The following is an 18,374-nucleotide window of genomic DNA, read 5'->3' on the forward strand; positions in this document are numbered from 1 at the left end:
CTGAGATATTGTTCCTACTATCCAGAATAAGAGAGAATGATATTACTTCCAATAGTGCACAGCGTGTCCCCCACCATGTGATATTGTTCTCAAGAGCTAAAGGAAGAGAAGAGAATAGTATTCTTTGTACTGCCGGGGGTGTACAACCAACTGCGATATTGTGAGGCACCCCTTGTGAAAACAAGAAAGACTGGAATTTGATGAGACTCCAGTACCACCTGGGCAGCTCTGCCTTCCCCACAGTCTCTCCAGCTCCCTTTTCTGTCCCGTGGGTGTAGGAGAACAGCTCTCCGCAGCAGGGTCCCACCCAGGGCTTCAGAGGACTTGATGGATTCACTCTTTCCTTCTGTTAGCAACACCAGGCACGGCTCTCTGCTGCGGATACTAACAAAACATTTTCTCTGTTTAATTTCTGAAAGGAATTTCTCTGGGATTTCCTGAACCATCAGGAGGGTCCCCGCATAAGAGATCATTTAAGCCACGGGGAGATCAACTTACATGAATTTTCAAAAGAAACAACTAATCAGTTGCTTGCATTTTCTGTTGTACTGTTACTCAGATCTGTTGATGAAGGTCTACTATCAGTTTTTAAGGTAATTTACAGGGAAGAAAATCATTAATTAGATTAACTCATTCAGCTATGAAAGGATATAGTTTATTTTTCAAATGTAATTAACTATTAATCATCTTTTAGTATATCTGAGTTACAGTATCCTCCATCAGAAAAAAAAGTGACTGGATTACACGTAAGTTTATATTCTCTATCACAGATCAATCAATATTAATCTTAGCTAAAATAATTTAACTTGTTTCTTAAAAACACATTTGCTTTTGTATGTAACAGCAGCTAAGTATTGAAAATCAAAGAGCAAATTATAAAACAGGATTAACCAAATATTAGGAAATTTTTACAGATGTTTGCTGCATCGATGGGGTAGGATATTTGCATCATCAATAAACTAATTCTTTTATTATTTCAAAGTAAATAATTTAGGTTAGAATATTTGTTATTGACATTTTAATCTTTTTTTCAAATCATACGTTTGACAGTTATTTTTAAAATGTTTAAATGTTCAAAGAAAAATTACTAGAAATAGAAAAACTAATGTGAAAAGTAACAGCCCTCAAGACTTCCATCTCCCAGAAATAACTACTGTTAATAATTAGGTAGTGTTGCTACCACATTTTTGCTATGAGTGTACCAAAGTGAGTTCGTAGGAAGGTACATTGTGTTTTATAGCTAGCATTTTTCATTAACAGTGTGTTTTTGGCATCTTTGTTCTGCCTTATTCTTTTTGTCAGCTGTTTGATATTCCATTTTATCAATATGTTATTATTTACCTAAGCAGTCCTTCATTGATGGATGAGTTGTAATGTTCCTGATGTAGAAAATTCCTAATTATTATGCTGAAATGAACATCTTTGTTCATTTGGGCACTTATGTAAATACTCTTAAAAAGTAAAGTTCTAAGACAAAATATATCAATAAGGTTTTTTAAATTCTTTTCTTTTATTTATTTATTTATTTTTTATGAGACAGGGTCTTGCTCTGTCGCCCAGGCTAGAGTGCAGTGGTGCAGTCATGGCTTATGATAGCCTCGACCTCCTGGGCTGAAGCCATCCTCTTGCCTCAGCCTCCCGAGTAGCTGGGACCACAGACGAGAGCCATCATATCCAGCCAAGATTATGTTTTTATTTTCATTCTTTTTTTATGTTTACTAGATGTTTATAATTATTTCATTAATTGCCTATTAATGTATTTTCTCCGTTTATTTCAGTTTCATTTTTCCCACTGGTTCATTAGCCTTATTTGTGTACATATTGCTTTGTTATTTGTTCATAGGTTTTGATTTTTTTTTCCTCTGGCTTCACATTTGGAGTCATTCTGAAAAGAATCTTTGCTTTTCAAAATTAAAAATACAGGTATACATTTTCTCTGGTACTTCTATTTTTTCTTTTTCTTTCTTTTTTTTTTTTTTTTTTTTTTTTGAGACAAAGTCTCACTCTGTCACCCAGGCTGGAGTGCAGTAGCACAATCTCAGCTCACTGCAACCTCTGCCTCCTGGGTTCGAGCAGTTCTCTGCTTCAGTCTCCCGAGTAGCTGGGATTACAGGTGCCTGCCACCACGCCCGGCTAGTTTTTTTCTATTTTTAATAGAGGCGGGGTATCATCATGTTGGTCAGACTGGCCTTGAACTCCTGACCTTGTGTTCCACCCGCCTCAGGCTCCCAAAGTGCTGGGATTACAGGCATGAGCCAACGTGCCCTACCTATTTTTTCTTTATTTTCCATTTACGTCTTTGGATCCAACTGGAATTTATTTCATCTTGAGAGTAAGGTACAGAGTCTAGCTTTACTTTAAAAAAAAAAATAGTTATTATTCTGTGTAAACTTGGACAAACATAAAACCCCAAAAACAAATAAGAACACCTCATGGATTGAGTTAGGGATAATTGACATTTTTCACAATATTGAAGCTTATTCAGGGACACAGTGTCTCCCCATCTTCATTCCTCAAGTCCTCCCATCTACGTGGCACCTCCAGCCTCCCAGGTGGCTGCTCAGGTTGGAAGCCTCAGATTCCTCTCCTCTCTTCATACTCCGTCCTTGGAACAGGTTTTAGAAATATGTTCCACAGTCCGGGCACAGTGGCTCATGCCTGTAATCCCAGAACTTTGGGAGGTCAAGGCAGGTGGATCACCTGAGGTCAGAAGTTCGAGACCAGCCTGGCCAACATGGTGAAACCCTGTCTCTAATAAAAATACAAAAACTAGCTGGGCATAGTGGTGGGTGCCTGTAGTCCTGAGAATAGCTTGAACACGGAAAGCAGATGTTATAGTGAACCGAGATTGTGCCACTGCTTTCCAGCCTGAATGACAGAGCAAGACTCCATCTCAAAAAAAGAAAAAGAAAAAAAAAAGAAATATGTTTCACATCTGCTTCTTCCTGTCCCTCCTGTGCCACCACCTGGCCAAACTGCCTTGGTCCCTTCCTGGAATGTCGCTGGCACTGACTGGTCTACCCACCGACTTCTGTGAGCCCTTCCCCTTGTCATAACACAGCAGCCAGACTGATCCTTCCCCAACATGTCATCCTCTCCTCAGAAGCCCTCAGATGGGTTCACGTCTTGGAACAGAAGCCAGGTGCTCTGCAGTGGCACACATACGCCGCTCTGCAGTGGGATATATATGCTGCTCTGCAGTGGCACACATACACTGCTCTGCAGTGGGATATGTAGGCTGCTCTGCAGTGGCACACATATGCCACTCTGCAGTGGGATACATACGCTGCTCTGCAGTGGCACACATATGCTGCGTGTGGGTCTGCCCTGTGGGGACATCACCCGTGCAGACACATGTGTGTGCCTCCCGTGTTCCGCCCAGCACTCCCTGGTGCACTCCAGGCTCTCACACATCTGAGTGAAGGGAAGGCCAGCACATTTCTTCCGTAGTTAACATCTAGCTACTTGAGTTGTTTGTTTTGTGCTTTTAAGAATTGTAGGTAGCGGGCCGGGTGCAGTGGCTAACACCTGTAATCCCAGCACTTTGGGAGGCCGAGGCAGGTGGTTCACCTGAGGTCAGGAGTTCAAGACCAGTGTGGCCAAACATGGTGAAACCCCGTCTCTAATAAAAATACAAAAAAATTAGCCAGACGTGGTGGTGGGTGCCTGTAATCCCAGCTACTCAGGAGGCTGAAGCTGGAGAATCACTTGAACCTGGGAGGCAGAGGTTGCAGTGAGCTGAGATCGCACCAGTGCACTCCAGCCTGGGCAAAAAGAGTAAGACTCTGTCTCAAAAAAAAAGAATAAAAAAGAAAAAAAGGAAAAAGAATTGTAGGTAGTCACAGATTTTTTAATTTGTCAACTGTCAATTCACTGACTTTGTTTCTCATAGGTTTCAGTTGACTGACTCGGATTTTTAAGTTAGGTGGTTATATCAGCTTCAAATAATGTAATTTTTATGCTTGTAAAAATATGTATGTGCTTAGCAATTAAATGATTATGTGATTTTTTTTTTAGTTGTATTGTTTTTTAGTGTTTAAGTAACTATTTCCTAGTTAAATTTCCAATTGTTTGGAATCCTTTTTTTCTTATTCATCTCCAGTTTTGTGCACAGAGGGTGGGTGTGGCATTTGTGATCTATTATTGTTAATGGTCTCCATTTAAAATCATTTTATTGGCTGTGATTTCCTTGCGATGTGAAACCTATTTTAATGCAGCGTTTGCTTTTCTAGCTGCAAAAAATTGTTTGAAGAAAGATAATGAGAAATGGGGACTCTAATTGGCCTACAGTTCGATAGAAGAAAACTAAGTCTACCCAAACACGATAGTAGCCACTGTTTTCTCTAAACTAGGAAAAAGCAGCAGTAGAATTGTTGATTAGTCTTGCAGAAGGCTATAGTTCTCGCTGCCATCCGGTTTTTCAGCCTAAAAAACAGGTATGCCAAATGCAGGGTGCTGGGAGGGGTGTGTACGTCTCTGAAACCACCTGTCTTTTGCAGAGATGCTGGAAGGGTGCAGTTTGCCTGCTGAGTCAGACTTTGAGTTGGGCAGATCCAGCTTTCTAGCCAGCGTGGCGCTTGCTGTGGCCCTGGCCTGGTTGCTCAGTCTTCTGAGCCTCAAGTTCCGTGTCTCGCAGTTGAAAGTAATGCAGTGCTGATGGCACTGAGGTTTTTAGTGTTAAATGGATGAGCACTGGGAAGTGTTTTTGCTGAATCCCCTGGCAGGATTTTATTGCTGTAGGCAGTAACGCAGAGCCGGGTGCAGTTTTTATTTGTCAGTGGTGAGTAATGTCAGTTTTTCTGGTGAGTAATGTCAGTTTTTCTTCTCCTACACGGACTAGCTTTTGTTAACTTACAGAAACAAACAATTTTTTAAGCATTTCTGCCAGGAAGTTCCAATTTGGCAATCAGCGAAGGTGCTTTATTCTGCATACGGGAGGATACAAGGGTAGTGCAAGGAGATGAAAGAGACAGTCCCCAAGAATATAAGCATCGTGACAGCTGTGCAGGTGAAAATTCATAAATGAGACTACCTCTAAAAGGAAGCTGTAAAATCAACATACAGCGGGTCAGGAGAGATTTGCAAAGGCGCTTTAAAGAAATGGTGCCTTGAGAAGTCGGAGGCCTCCCTTAAGGAAAATACTATCAGAAGGGGGTTGTCAGCAGTGAAGTTGGGAAAACAGCCTCCTGGAGGTGTGGCTTGGAGGCAGAGCATCGGGCTGCACTGGTCGGATGCCATTCCCCGTTGGCGCCACAGACCAGCTTTACCAGTGGGGATGGCCGTGCTTTCCAAGTGCAAGCCCTTAGGAAGGTAGAGGTGGGCAGGTAGGGAGGAGGGAAGATTTAGGAAGGAAGAGGAGCTTCAAGAAGGCAGCCTTTGTCTTCCAACCAGAGCTGCTGAGGCTCCAGACCATCCTCTCCTGTGCCCCACAGTGGCTATTTGGGTCCTTACCACTTCCTGTCCCCCTCCTGGCATCTCACAGGTATTCAGGCAGCTTAGCATCCTGGGCTTCGGTTATTTCTGCTGTTGAGACCACTCACGCTCCGTGGTGTCAGCAGCCACGTTTGACTTGCTCATGTGCTAGTGGGTTAGAAATGGGGAGCATCTGCTGAGGGATCTGTCCTGTGGCCTGTCCTGGGTGTGGACGGCTGTGGTCCCCCAGGGCTTCGTGGATGTTGCGTCTGAGAAGACTGGAAGTTGGCCAGAGGCCTCATGGGGACAGTCTCAAAGTGACAGAGGCTGCACCCCGAGCGCGGCCTGAACTGGAGAGGCACCTGCGCCTCTGACATGGCTTTGCATAACACGCAGCATCTTCACACCTGCTGTGTTCTGCTGGTTCCAGGCCAGTCGCCAGAGCTCGTACAGATTTGGTGGGGTCCTCCCTCTCAATGGCAGGTGTCGAAAGAACCTGTGGACATGGTCATAGCCACCCCAGACGTTCACTCCCTACCAATTCCCTGGTAGTTTCCCCAGCCTTCCCCCATCTGTACTGAAGAACTGACATCCACCATCTGGTTTTAAAATGTTTAGAATTTGTAATAATTTTATAGATACATATTTTCTAGAGAGTGATGTAACATCCATAACAATCTAAAAACAGATTTTCTAGGAAGTTACCGTGAAATCTACAAAGTCAATAAAACATTTCATCTCAGGTGCTGAGCTTTGAGGAGAGTATCAGGGTTTGGGCTCTGCTGCCTTTCCCCAAAGAACTCACTTGGGAAGCAGTCAGGTACGTGGCATCCTGGGGCCTGGCTGACATCAAGCTTGTCTGGTACTGTTAGTTTCAGCAGCATTTCTTCTTTAGCTAGGCTGTTGGAAGATAAAAGGGGAAGGAGGAATTTCTGGGCCTTGGTGACTGTGAGGAGCTGCAAGTGATGCTGAATGCGATCTTCCAGCTGGCCTGGGGCCCTGGTGGAGACTGAACATGGAACGAGAGGCAGGTTTTGTAGGTAGACAATGGCTTCCATGAGAACTACTGAGAAGGCAGAAAGAAAGATGGGTCTGAAGCTCAGGAGAGAAGTGGGGATGGAGGCATGCATTCTGGAATCGTAGACAACAGCAGACATACTTGTTCAGCAGGAGGAATACGCAGGTGGTTCGTCGTCTCGTCATCAGTCATCATTGGACTTTGCTTTTGGCTTAGGGCATCGTTTCTTTCTCCACTGTCCTGTGATGGTGGCTTTTTACATTTTATATTTGGGGAAACTAAGATTCACAGTCAGGTTGCTGCTCAGTGAACCATTAACTATTATTGTGCATGGGCACTAATGTGGACATTTTAATTGTCATGTATCTTTAAATATTTTCTATTTTTCAGATTAGAAGATAATTCTGAAACAAATGCCAGCCACTCTTTAATTACAAAAATGACGGATGAGCTGTATCACCATGTGCCTGAGAATCATTGTGTTTTAAAGGACTTGGATCATCTTCCTACTGAGACGTAAGTTCCAGGACATCCTGACAACTGTTGAAACATTGATTCTGCAGATTAGCATAGCAAACTTAGACATTTTCTATGTTTTAGATTTTATAAAGTAGTCTTAGAATACCACTGTTACTACTCCAAGAGGAATTATGAGATCAGTTTTGACAATCTCTGTGAAAGCGTGGAACATCTGATGAGGCTGTGAATGTCACATTCTGTTTGCCACAATTCAGTGTATTTAATTAACACTTGCCGTATGTCACGGTTGTCCCTGCAGACCCACCAGTGATACGCAGCTAGCCCTGGCTCCCAGAAAGCCGCAGCCTTGCAGGTACAGGAGAGTGAGGTACAGGTGAGGATCACAATGCCTGCTCCGAGTCTGGCTCTGTTTGCAGGTGGCCCCAGCTGCTCCGTGAGCTCTGCAGTACACACTTTCCTACCCTCTTCTGCCCCAGGATTGTGCTGGAAGTGCTGGTTGTGTTCCAAAGCATCAGCAAGCAGTGTCACCACGTGTCTTGCCTCGGAGCTGAGACACAGGCAGTGGGTGGAGAGGATGCTGCCGTCTCGCCAGCGGCTGAACTACCTGCGTATGTGGAGTAGGTGCGCGCTCACTTTCCTGTTTTGGAGGGACACTGTGGGGCAGGAAGTCATCACAGATGCAGTTCCAGTCCCCACTGAAGACACACACAGTAGGCCCCTCACTGAACCCATCGACAGGTGTTGATATACTTGGAGTTCACAACTGATAGTATGAACCCAACGTATCTGAGACAGGTCTCAATCCTTTTAGAAAGTTTACTTTCCCAGGGTTAAGGATGTGCTGTGACAGCCTCAGGAGATCCTGACAGCATGTGCCCCAGGTACTTGGGGTGCAGCTTGCTTTTATACATTTTTATACATTTTAAGGAGACATAAGACATCAGTCAGTAGGTGTAAGGTGTACATTGGTTCCATCTGGAATGGCAGGAAAACACAAAGGTGGGGGGCTTCCAGGTTATAGGTGGACAAGAGACAAAGGATTGCATTGTTTTCAGTCTTTCATAAGCCTTTCGGTGAATACACAATTGACTTGTGAGTGGGGGTAGAGGAATAGTGACTTACACCTTAGTGTGGCTCAGTGAAGCTGCATTTTACACAGGGCAGAGGAAGCAATCATATATGTATTTGTGTCAGGTGAGCTGAGGGATGACGCCCTGTCCCACCCCTGGGAAGATCAGCTGGCAACTGCATTGCCAGGGTGAAATTCAGCAGAAGTCTTTCTGGGTAGAGATCTTGAGGCCCACGAGGCATTTCCTTGTGGACAAACTGTGAGGGAGGTCTGTATGTAGCTTTTTTCTCTTGTAGCCACCTTATTTAGGAATAAAATGGGAGGCAGGTTTGCCTGAGGCAGTTCCCAGCTTGACTTTTCCCTTTGGCTTAGTGAGTTTGGAGTACTGAGATTTATTTTCCTTGCACGGTGGAAACAAAAGTTAAGTTCCCACAGCATGTTTCTGGTCATAAAAATATTGCCAAACTTCTAAAGAAAGACCCAAAACACTTACAGTGTTAAACATTGAGGCACATGTGAGCTCTATGGACATTTAAGAAAGATGAATAAAAACAAGTGAGAACTACTCAGTGTTTGGCGAGGCAGTGAGTGACGGCAGTCCGGCAGTCCTGTGGTGGTTAAATGAGGCAGTAAATGTTTGCAGAGCGAGACCTCCCCAGGCCCGCCCCCTTCCCCCCACCCACAGCTCCAGCACCAACAGAAACAAATGTGTGGGTCACTGAGCACTTTTGTACCGACACGCACTGTCGAGCACTTGTATGATGATGGTAGACTTTACAAGTTCTTATAATTTGTATTCATTCATTCATTCATTCATTCATTCATTTTCCAACCTGTTCATTCCAGTTCAGAGTTGTGGGTGGCTGGAGCCTATCCCAGCAGCTCCGGGTACAAGGCAGGACCCACCCTGGATAGGACATGGTTCCTTCGCAGGGCCAGTCACACACCCACACTCACTCTGGGACCATGGAGATGCGCCAGTTCACCTAATGTGCACGGCTCTGGGATGTGGGAGGAAACTGGGGGATGGGAGAAAACCCATGCAGAACGTGCTTCTCCACACAGACCGTGGCCCTCACGGTGTATTGATTTCCTTTCTCACTGATGTTGTGATGAAACGGTGTTGAATGAAATGATGTTATCTGAGGACTGTGAGGACTCCCCATGCTGATTTTCATAGAAAGTTATAGTACATACTATTTTAAGTAGTGTTTGTAATTTGGCCTATGGAAATGTGGGTTCTATCTACCTAAATAAATATTTGGATTTAAAGTATAACAGCAGATTAACTGGATTTGGATTTAAAATATAACAGCAGATTAACTTAATAGCAGATTAACAGCATTATGGTTCCTTCACTTACAGTGTATATTTTAGAATGTGCTACATCCTTAAGAAATGACCATTTTGGATACATTTCTAGAACTTTTGGGTTTAGTGGTATCTGTGTTTTTAAAGCTTTAAATAGATATCACTGGATTCCCCTCCAGAAGGGTACTACTTAATTTACACTCTTACCAGCAGTTTATAAGACAAGGTCATTCTCTTATTACCACTCTCCAAAACCAGAATATTTTTAAATGTCTCAACTAGTTTCATGGGAAAAATAAGATCTTACTTTAGTTGGGATTTCTTTAATCTGGTGGCATTGAGCCTGCTTTCATATTGAGGCCATTTGTTTTCCTCTGGTGAGAGTCCCTCCCTAGATGTCAGAGGGCAGGTAGCAGGGGGGCTGCTGGGCGCAGACTGGGCCTGCCTGGTGCCCCGTGAGTGTGCAGAGCCCCTGGCAGCCCGGACGTAGACCGTCAGATGTCTGAGAGTCTCAGATGATGACTGATGAGCAAGGAATGCGGATGTGCAGGATGGGCCGGGAGCAAGGGCTACACGGGGCACTCCCGCCAGCCACGGGCCTGGGGGCTGGAAACAGGTATTGGGCTCTGAGGATTAGGATAATTATTTTTTGAGAAGTTGGGACTTAAGGATGTTGATGAGGTGAAACATCTTTTTCCGGATGAAGGTGGAAAATACCAACATTCCTCACGTTTGAATTTACTTTCATCTGTTTTTAGTATCAGAATACTGTCCCCTGTGCTCCGCCTGATCCTGTTCCTCATTACACTGGAGTTGGTCAACGTTCATGCTGTTCATGGGAAGAATGCGCGTGAGTATCAGCAGTACCTAAAGTGAGTATGTTCCACTTCTCTGTAGTCGCATTGCATCGTGGGCCAGATTGGGGGTGAGCCTGTAGGAGTGAGACTGGGGCAGCATGAGGGCCACCATCTCCTTGGTGGCCCCACCGCCATCTCAGGCAAGGGTCTGACAACTGACCTACAAGAAGAACTCACACAAATGTCTCAAAACCACATTTTGTTTGTTTGTTTGTTTGTTTTTTGGAGACAGAGTTCCATCTGAAAAAGGCAGGAAAACACAAAGGTGGGGGGCTTCCAGGTTATAGGTGGACAAGAGACAAAGGATTGCATTGTTTTCAGTCTTTCATAAGCCTTTCGGTGAATACACAATTGACTTGTGAGTGGGGGTAGAAGAATAGTGACTTACTCCTTAGTGTGGCTCAGTGAAGCTGCATTTTACACAGGGCAGAGGAAGCAATCATATAGGTATTTGTCTCAGATGAGCTAAAGGATGACGCCCTGTCCCAACCCTAACCCTAACCCTAACCCTAACCCTAACCCCTAACGCTAACCCTAACCCTAAAACCCTAAGCCTAACCCCTAACCCTAACCCCTAACCCTAAACCTAACCCTAACCAACCCTAACTGTAACCCTAACCCTAACCACCCTAACCCTAAAACCTGACCCTGACCCTGACCCTCACCCTCACCCTGACCCTGACCCTAACCCCTAACCCTACCCCTACCCCTACCCCTGACCCTGACCCTGACCCTAACCCTGACCCTAACCCTAATCCTCACCCTCACCTAATTTTTTTTTTAATTTTTTTTTTAAGGAAAGCTATAGCTATTCTGGGTTATCAGATTCTAGTCTTGTTTCTTGTTTTGGGGCTATTTTTACCTCTTTGTAAACTGGATCCTGCCATCTGATGAATTTTGTCCCACAATGATACTTGTGGAATAAGAAGCCAAGTATTGTCTCTCCTACTAATGTATCTATTGTCAGTTAATTTGAAAGTCTCCAACCCTGGAACAAAGTTAGAAGAGGTAAGTTTTGCTCCCCAAAATGCATAACCAAACTGTGGTACATTCATGCAATGGAATACTATTTAGCCATAGAAAGGAACAAGCTATCAACTCACACAAAGACATGAGTGAATCTTGTATGCACATTGCTAAGTGGAAGAAGACAGTCTGAGGAGAATACACACAGTGTGACCTCATTTAATGAGACACTGCAGAAGGCAAACTACACAGATGAGAAACCATTGGCCCCATGGGGTGGGGGTTTGAAGCATTCCATATGATACTTTAATAGTGGGATATCTACCACAATGCATTGGTCAAAATACGCAGAATTTTACAACCAAATGGGTAAATCAAACTCTATTCAAATTAAATAAAATTACTCAGGATGTGGAGTATCCTAGAACAGAATACATCATGTGAAAAATAATTTAACTATGCTACAAATTACTATGATTTGGATGTGGTTTGTCCCTGCAAAAACTCGTGTTGAAATTTGACCCCCAATGTGGCAGTGTGGGGCGGTGGGGCCCAGTGGAAGGTGTTTGGGTCATGGGGACGGATCCCTCATGAATAGATTAATGTCCTCCATGGGGATGAGTGAGTTCTGCTCTCACAGGAATGGATTAATTCCTGCAAGAGTAGGTAGTTAAGAAAAGTCTGGGTTCCTTGGCTTCCCTCTTGCTTTCGTTCTTGCTATGTGATATCTGGTGCACCCCTTGCTCCCCTTCCACTTTCCACCATGAGGTGAAAAAGACTGAGACTCCACCAAATCCAACTGCCCAATCTCAGACATTCCAGCCACCAGTATTTTGAGCCAAAAGGACCTTTTTTACTTACAAATTACCCAGCCTCAGGTATTCTGTTACAGAAGCACGAAACAGAGTAAGACACAAATGTAGGAAAAAACTCAATGAAGATGTAGGGAAAATGGTGTTGACCTAAGTCACTTTGAAAATGAATAGAATCCGTATGCTGAAGGCAAACGAACTATACTTCATCACTGGATTCTATTTTATAAAGTTCTTTCCAACAGAAGCAATTGTGAACAATTGTAAAACCACAGTATCTGTATCTGGAATAAAACAATGACTTCCATAAGTCACAGATGGTAGGAACCAGGTCTCTCACTGTTGAAGTGGGAGGTTACAAATTACAAGGGGAGAAGGCTAGAATGATTCATTGATAGTAGATCAGAGGTAGAGACATGAATGAAAACTTATGTTTAGTTTAATATACACACAGTTCTACATAGAAAACTTTATAATTAGGTGTGTATAGGTAGGTTAGACACACACATATACTTCCTAGCATTGCTAATGAGGAAAAAGTGCTCATTCAACAATGTGCTCATTCGGCAGCCAGATGTAAGTTTTCCTATCATTCTGAAAGGAATCAGGCTCTTTGAAGAAATGTCTGATACTAGAACTGGGACAGTAAATATACGAGTCGGGATAATCTTGAAGTATCAGAAAGTAAGTAAGTACTAAAAAAAATTAAAATATATCAAAGAAAAATAATAGCCAATAAAAACAGCTACTGATGGCCAACACAGGAATGAATTGTAGTGTTGAATAATAACTAAAGCTGAAAGTAATTATCTAGGTGTCTGTATTTGTATACACAGGTGAATAAGAAAACAGAGTTGATAGAAATCTCCTTTGCAAAAGAATTCCAAGTAATTGATGTAGACACTCAGCCATCAATAATGTGGAGCCAACTCCTCACTCCGTAAGTGTGGGCTCTGCACAGTGACTTGCTCCAAAAGAACACATGCAGTATGGGCAAGGAGGAAAAATAACTTCACAGTGGAGAAACCTGACAAACAGTAGCTCTTCCAAATGATCCAAGTGAACATCAAAGGTGACAGTTCACCTTGAGAATATGCAGTGACAATGGGGGACATTCTGCAAAATTCTTGACCAATCCTCCTCAGTACTATCAAGGTCATCATGACATGGAAAGCCTGACACACTGTCACAGCCAGGAAGAGCCCACAGGGACGTGATGACTACATGTCATGCGGGATCCTGGATGGGATCCTGGGTCAGAGTAAGACAGAACCAAGGGCATCCAAATGAAATATGAACTTTAGTTAATAATAGTCTATCAGTATTAGTTCATTAAGTATGACAAATTATGTAAGATATTAATAAGCCATGTGAGACACGCTGATAGAAGATGTTAATAAGAGATGAAACTAGGTTGCAGCTACATGGGAAATCTCTGCATTTTTGGGGGGGCAATTTCTGAGTAAGTAAAAAAAAGATGTAAAATAAAACTTTATTGAAAACAGTTATATTTTTTGAACACTTCTTGGTTTAATTATTTATACCACGAATTACTAGTAATTGACACTGTTAACTAGTACTGTTTTTTTAAATAAGAGCATTTACGACACAAAAAAATTAACAGTGCAGATTGATATATAAATCAAAACAAATGCCCTTTACATGTTTTCTGTTAGAGTAGTCACACATATGTGTAAACTTAATTATCATATTTTTTTCTTGTGCTGTAGTTGTGTCCTGGGTTCATTCTCTAAAATGCTGTTCGCCTTAGACCAGGAAAAAAAAAAATAACCTTACAGACTCTGTTTCAATTCATGGCTAAATATTTTCAAAACAGTGACTTTGTAAAAATATGTTCCAATGGAAAATTGATTCATTGTGATGGGATCACTTATTCCAAAGAATTCTTGTCTTTATTTCGTGTCTATGGCTACCTTTTAGCCATAATACAACAGAATCAAATATTAGCCACTGGGAAAAAATATTCAAAGAAAGAAAGTACGTGAAGAGAACTTATGACCATGATGATTCAATGTTTTACCACAATGCTTTCTAAAACACAAGAGTGTAAAAGGATATTCAAAGTCAATTTCCTCAGTAAGGCTTTGCAGAAAATGAGGAAACTAGAGAAACAAAAATGGCAGGACATCCTACAGGTGATTTTAGATGTTGCTATGTTTTATGGGAAAAAAATACTTTTACCTTTTAAAGAATCACAAAGAATTATTGGAAACCCAAACTCTGGAATGTTTGCAAATTTAGTTGAGTTTCTGTGTAATTATGTCTATATAGCTAGCCACAAAGTTGATTATTTTTTTTAAATCTGTGCCTTATTTGTGTAATAAAATACACAATGAATAATTAATGCTCATAGGAAACCATGTTAGACCTTGTGAAAGGAAAATCAATCTTGGGGACCCAAAATCACTAAACTAAAGGGAAAAGTCAAGCTGGGAACTGCTGAGGGCAAATCTGCCTTCCATTCTATCCAAACTCACCCATCTGCTCACCGAGAGAAATGCATATCTGATTGCCTCATTTGAAGAGAGTAATCAGCAACGCAAAAGGATGAAACCATTTGTCTCTTACCTACCTATGACCTGGAAGCCCCCTGTCTGGCCTTCTCAATTTTCTGGACTGAACCAATGTACATCTTACACATATTGATTGATGTCTCATGTCTCCCTAAAATGTATACAACCAAGCTGAGCCCCTGCCACCTTGGGCCCGTGTTGTCAGGACCTCCTGAGGATACATCACAGGCATGCATCCTCAAGCCTGGCAAAATACACTTTCTAAAAAATCTGAGAGCTGTCTCAGATTTTCAGGGTTCACACATGTAATGTAGGAGGTCAATGTTTATAAAACAGACATTGTTCTATCTACTATTACAAATATGCTGCCAATTAACCTTAGACTTTCTCAACAAAATAAAAAATGTTGATGAGGTACAAATAATATATTTAAACTTAAATAATGTTGCAAGTTTTAATATGGCTACTTTTCAATTTTTCAATACTATTTTTTACTACTTTAACACTGTAAGAAAAATTAGTAATTAAAACATGAATAAAAGTGTTTACAGCGGGGTGCACATGTTTCCTCCAGCCTCTGCCCATCCCCAGCTTTCATCCCAACTGTCCTGATGGTGGCTCTAAGCATTGCTCCTTTCTCTGTACCAAGATCTCTCCCCAGAAACAAACCTAAATCTTACCATATGTTATGGCACGCTGTGATGATGAGCAGCGACGAGCAGCCAAAGCCTCAAGGCAGGGAGGCTTTTCTAAAACAAGACTTGTAGAATGTAACATGTGAAAGTAAAGCCCATAGCAGAGCTCCCTCCTCAGCACATGGGGAGCAGACAGGAAGCTTTTGCCTCACCTTCCTCAATGGCCTGCAGCCACATCTCCCTAGGTCAGTCTTAAGGACAACGAAACTCTGGTCTTCAAAGTGGACACGCTACTAGGTGCTCCAAAGCCATGGTGACCCACTCTCGGGTGGGTCCCGAGGAGAACAAAGCTCTGGTTCTAATCTTAACCCTAACCCTGTCCAAGACTTCGACCCTGAACCTAAACCCTGATCCCTACCCTGGTCCCTAATTCTGATCCTTACTTTGACCCTAACTTTGATCTTGACCCTGACCATGACCCCACCTCAAACCATACTTCTGGCCCTGACTCTGAGCATAATCCCTGTTATTATGTTTACGATCCATCTCTAGTCTTACCCTCTAGTGGTAAATAGCTGTACCCAAATGCACTTTTAAATTATTTAACTTCTTTTCCTTGAATTCTCTAAGGACATCCTAAAGGAAATGTCGTTATGTATTTTGTAGTCCCTCTGAGTGGCATGGCTTCAGATAAGTTCTAATACTTTGCAAGACATAAAAGGTTTAGAGAGTGACAGCACTGGGTTGTTTGGGATGCATGTTGGCATTCATGATAGTCATTGGTGCTGTTCTCTAAATATTTTTAGTTCACTTTTTATGAATGCATTCTGACTGTTCCATCCCACCTACTTAAATTTTTACATGGCCACATGACTGTGTTTTGTTTTTTTTTTTTTTTTCTTTGCCAATGGAGGTGAGAAGAAAATAACATGTGACTTTTTCAGGAGAAATTTCCAAGAAACAGAGTTCTACTCCACATGCTTTTCTCTCTTTTCTGTGGCAATGGGGATCTTATTGATGGTCCCTTCTTCCGTCTGGATTCCTGTGTTAGGATGATACAGCACAGAGCTACCTCTCACCTGACCCATGATGAGATGTATATAAATGAGGAAGAAGATTTTTAAGCCACTGAAATTTGGAGGTTGTCTGTCACCACAGTTTAACCTAGCTCCCATTGACTGATGCAGGGCTGAAGAATGAGTCCAAACTGGATCTGGACAAGACATGTGAAGAGCACTCCAGGTTGAGTAAAATTCAAGTGTTGTCTCAAGATAACAGTGAGCATGACATGTTATTGGGTGGGTGTGGGATAAATAAGGTATATCAGCTGAGAATAATGAGAAACTCAACTTTAAAAGACGGTGCTGATTTGGACTGTGGAGAGATTCAAATGCCCTGCTTAGCATTTGAGATTGTGATGATTGAACAAACTAATTAAAAGCCCTAAATGAAGACTTGGGATAAATATCTGAGGGTGTCTAATATCCCAGTTTTTCATCCTAGAATTGGCAGAGTCCTTCACCCCATTCTAGTGAGACTTCCAAAAGAAAAAAGACCTACATTTCTTCAACAACCCACATCGAGAGACTTTCCTGCACTTTTGACCTGTGGCTAACACTCCTCACCTTTCATTCTGTCATCAGCATTTTGGAGAAACACCTTTAACTCTCTATGATTTACAGGTTATTAAGTGGCCCTTATAATTCCCTCCAGAGGTGGAAAGGACTAATGATGATGGTGTCTGAGCTCACAGCAGCAAGCAGGCATGTGTGCTCAGCAGTCACGTGGCTCATCTGCTAGGAGCTTACTAAATACATATTCTACAACATTGCTTAACACAAGGGGAGATGCTCCTGACTCAGAGGGTTTAATTGTTCACCAACTTCTTTTTCTGCGCTCTTGGGCTCCTAAAATGAAAAGAACCCTGGGGTGATAAAAATGAGTCAAAGGGGTGCCAGCTGTATCACAGCAAAATAGATTCCTAAAAAATCCCTGGCCTAAGATGACAGCCTTGGCTGGATAAGTTTGAATGTGCTGATAGCAGACATGAGAGAGTGAAGGTGGTTGAAATGTTCATATTAAAGAATTTCCACCCAGATTGCAAGAAAAGAGAGAGGAATGGAGATGGCAGCATGAGTTCCTACAATAAAAGCAGATGTTCTGAGATCACTTATATTTGTTCTGACAAAAATAAAACACAGAAACCAAAGTTTAGCCTGAGGCTACAATTAATTGGGCAATAAGCCAGAGGCACATATGGCATACACGGATTTAAACATTTCTCCCTTATATTAATACAAATACTAAACTTACAAATAAATTGATTCCAAATAAAACAAATATTTAAAAAATTTGATGAATAAACACTGGGGTCTACAGTAGTATTTGAAGGAGATCTCAATGACAGGTTTGGTTTTTGAAGGTTAGAACTGATGGTCTAGAGAATTCATTGCATTCCAGAGAGAGAAAGGAGGAATTTCTTGGGTTCCTTCAGGAATGAGTCTAGCTTTGCCTCATCTTTGTTTGAACTATGGGTACGGCAGAAGAAAACACGATGATTTCACCGATTTAAGGTGCAAAAAGTCACTGGGTTCTCTAAGAAACCTGGGATTCTTCTGCTGGAAAAATAAGTTTGTTGAGAAAAAATGAGTTGAGGAGGCTGTTACTGAAGTGAAGCAGAATTGTTTTTACATAATCTGCTCATTACCCACTCTGTAGTGTGGATAAAAATTATTCCAGCAAAAGGTCCTCTTACTGTTCCTGGAATGCAGTGAATAGAGAACAGATTAGTTTTTTCCCCTCAGAACACAACCACTAGAAACATTCTACCTCAGATGAGATATTGCCTAATTATTTTCAAAAGACAGTGAAAAATGATGGATGTAAATGTTTGCTACAAAATAAATACATGCTAGAAACAGAAGCATCTAGGTCACAGTTATATTAGAGCTACCTGTGTTCCCCTGTCACTGAGATTAAAACAAAAATGTCCAATACAATCATTCACAGCATGGGAGAGGGGAAGGTGAAGGATGGAAAGGCCGGTCATAAAAGGATCAGAATTTCAGTCAATAAGGAAGTGGCTTTGTGCATTGTCTGTTGCTGTGTGCAAGGTGAAGCCTGGGGCAAGAAAACGTGCAGTAACAAGGGCTCCTTTGTCCATCTCACCTCTCTAGTTACCAGGTTGCAGACATGTTGCATTTTAATTGAAAGGTTGATATAATTTTTTTAAAAGAACACTTGCAGTGTTTGAAGTGACAAAGGCTGCTGTGACAAAAAA

At 42.1% G+C, this 18,374-nt stretch overlaps 1 protein-coding gene and 1 long non-coding RNA gene across 3 annotated transcripts in view; one reads left to right on the plus strand and one right to left on the minus strand.

Moving 5' to 3' along the window:
* Nucleotides 1–18,374, minus strand: part of LOC696282 (uncharacterized) — a 65,236-nt gene that overhangs the window by 14,734 nt on the left and 32,128 nt on the right. The gene's annotated exons all lie outside the window — the stretch shown is intronic.
* On the plus strand, nt 9,804–10,465 carry LOC144329804 (uncharacterized). Its single transcript, XR_013395431.1, has 2 exons — nt 9,804–9,906; nt 10,049–10,465. It is a non-coding gene; the product is annotated as an uncharacterized LOC144329804 (long non-coding RNA).

Source organism: Macaca mulatta, chromosome 7, assembly GCF_049350105.2.
Source record: "Macaca mulatta isolate MMU2019108-1 chromosome 7, T2T-MMU8v2.0, whole genome shotgun sequence".
Lineage (NCBI taxonomy): Eukaryota > Metazoa > Chordata > Mammalia > Primates > Cercopithecidae > Macaca > Macaca mulatta.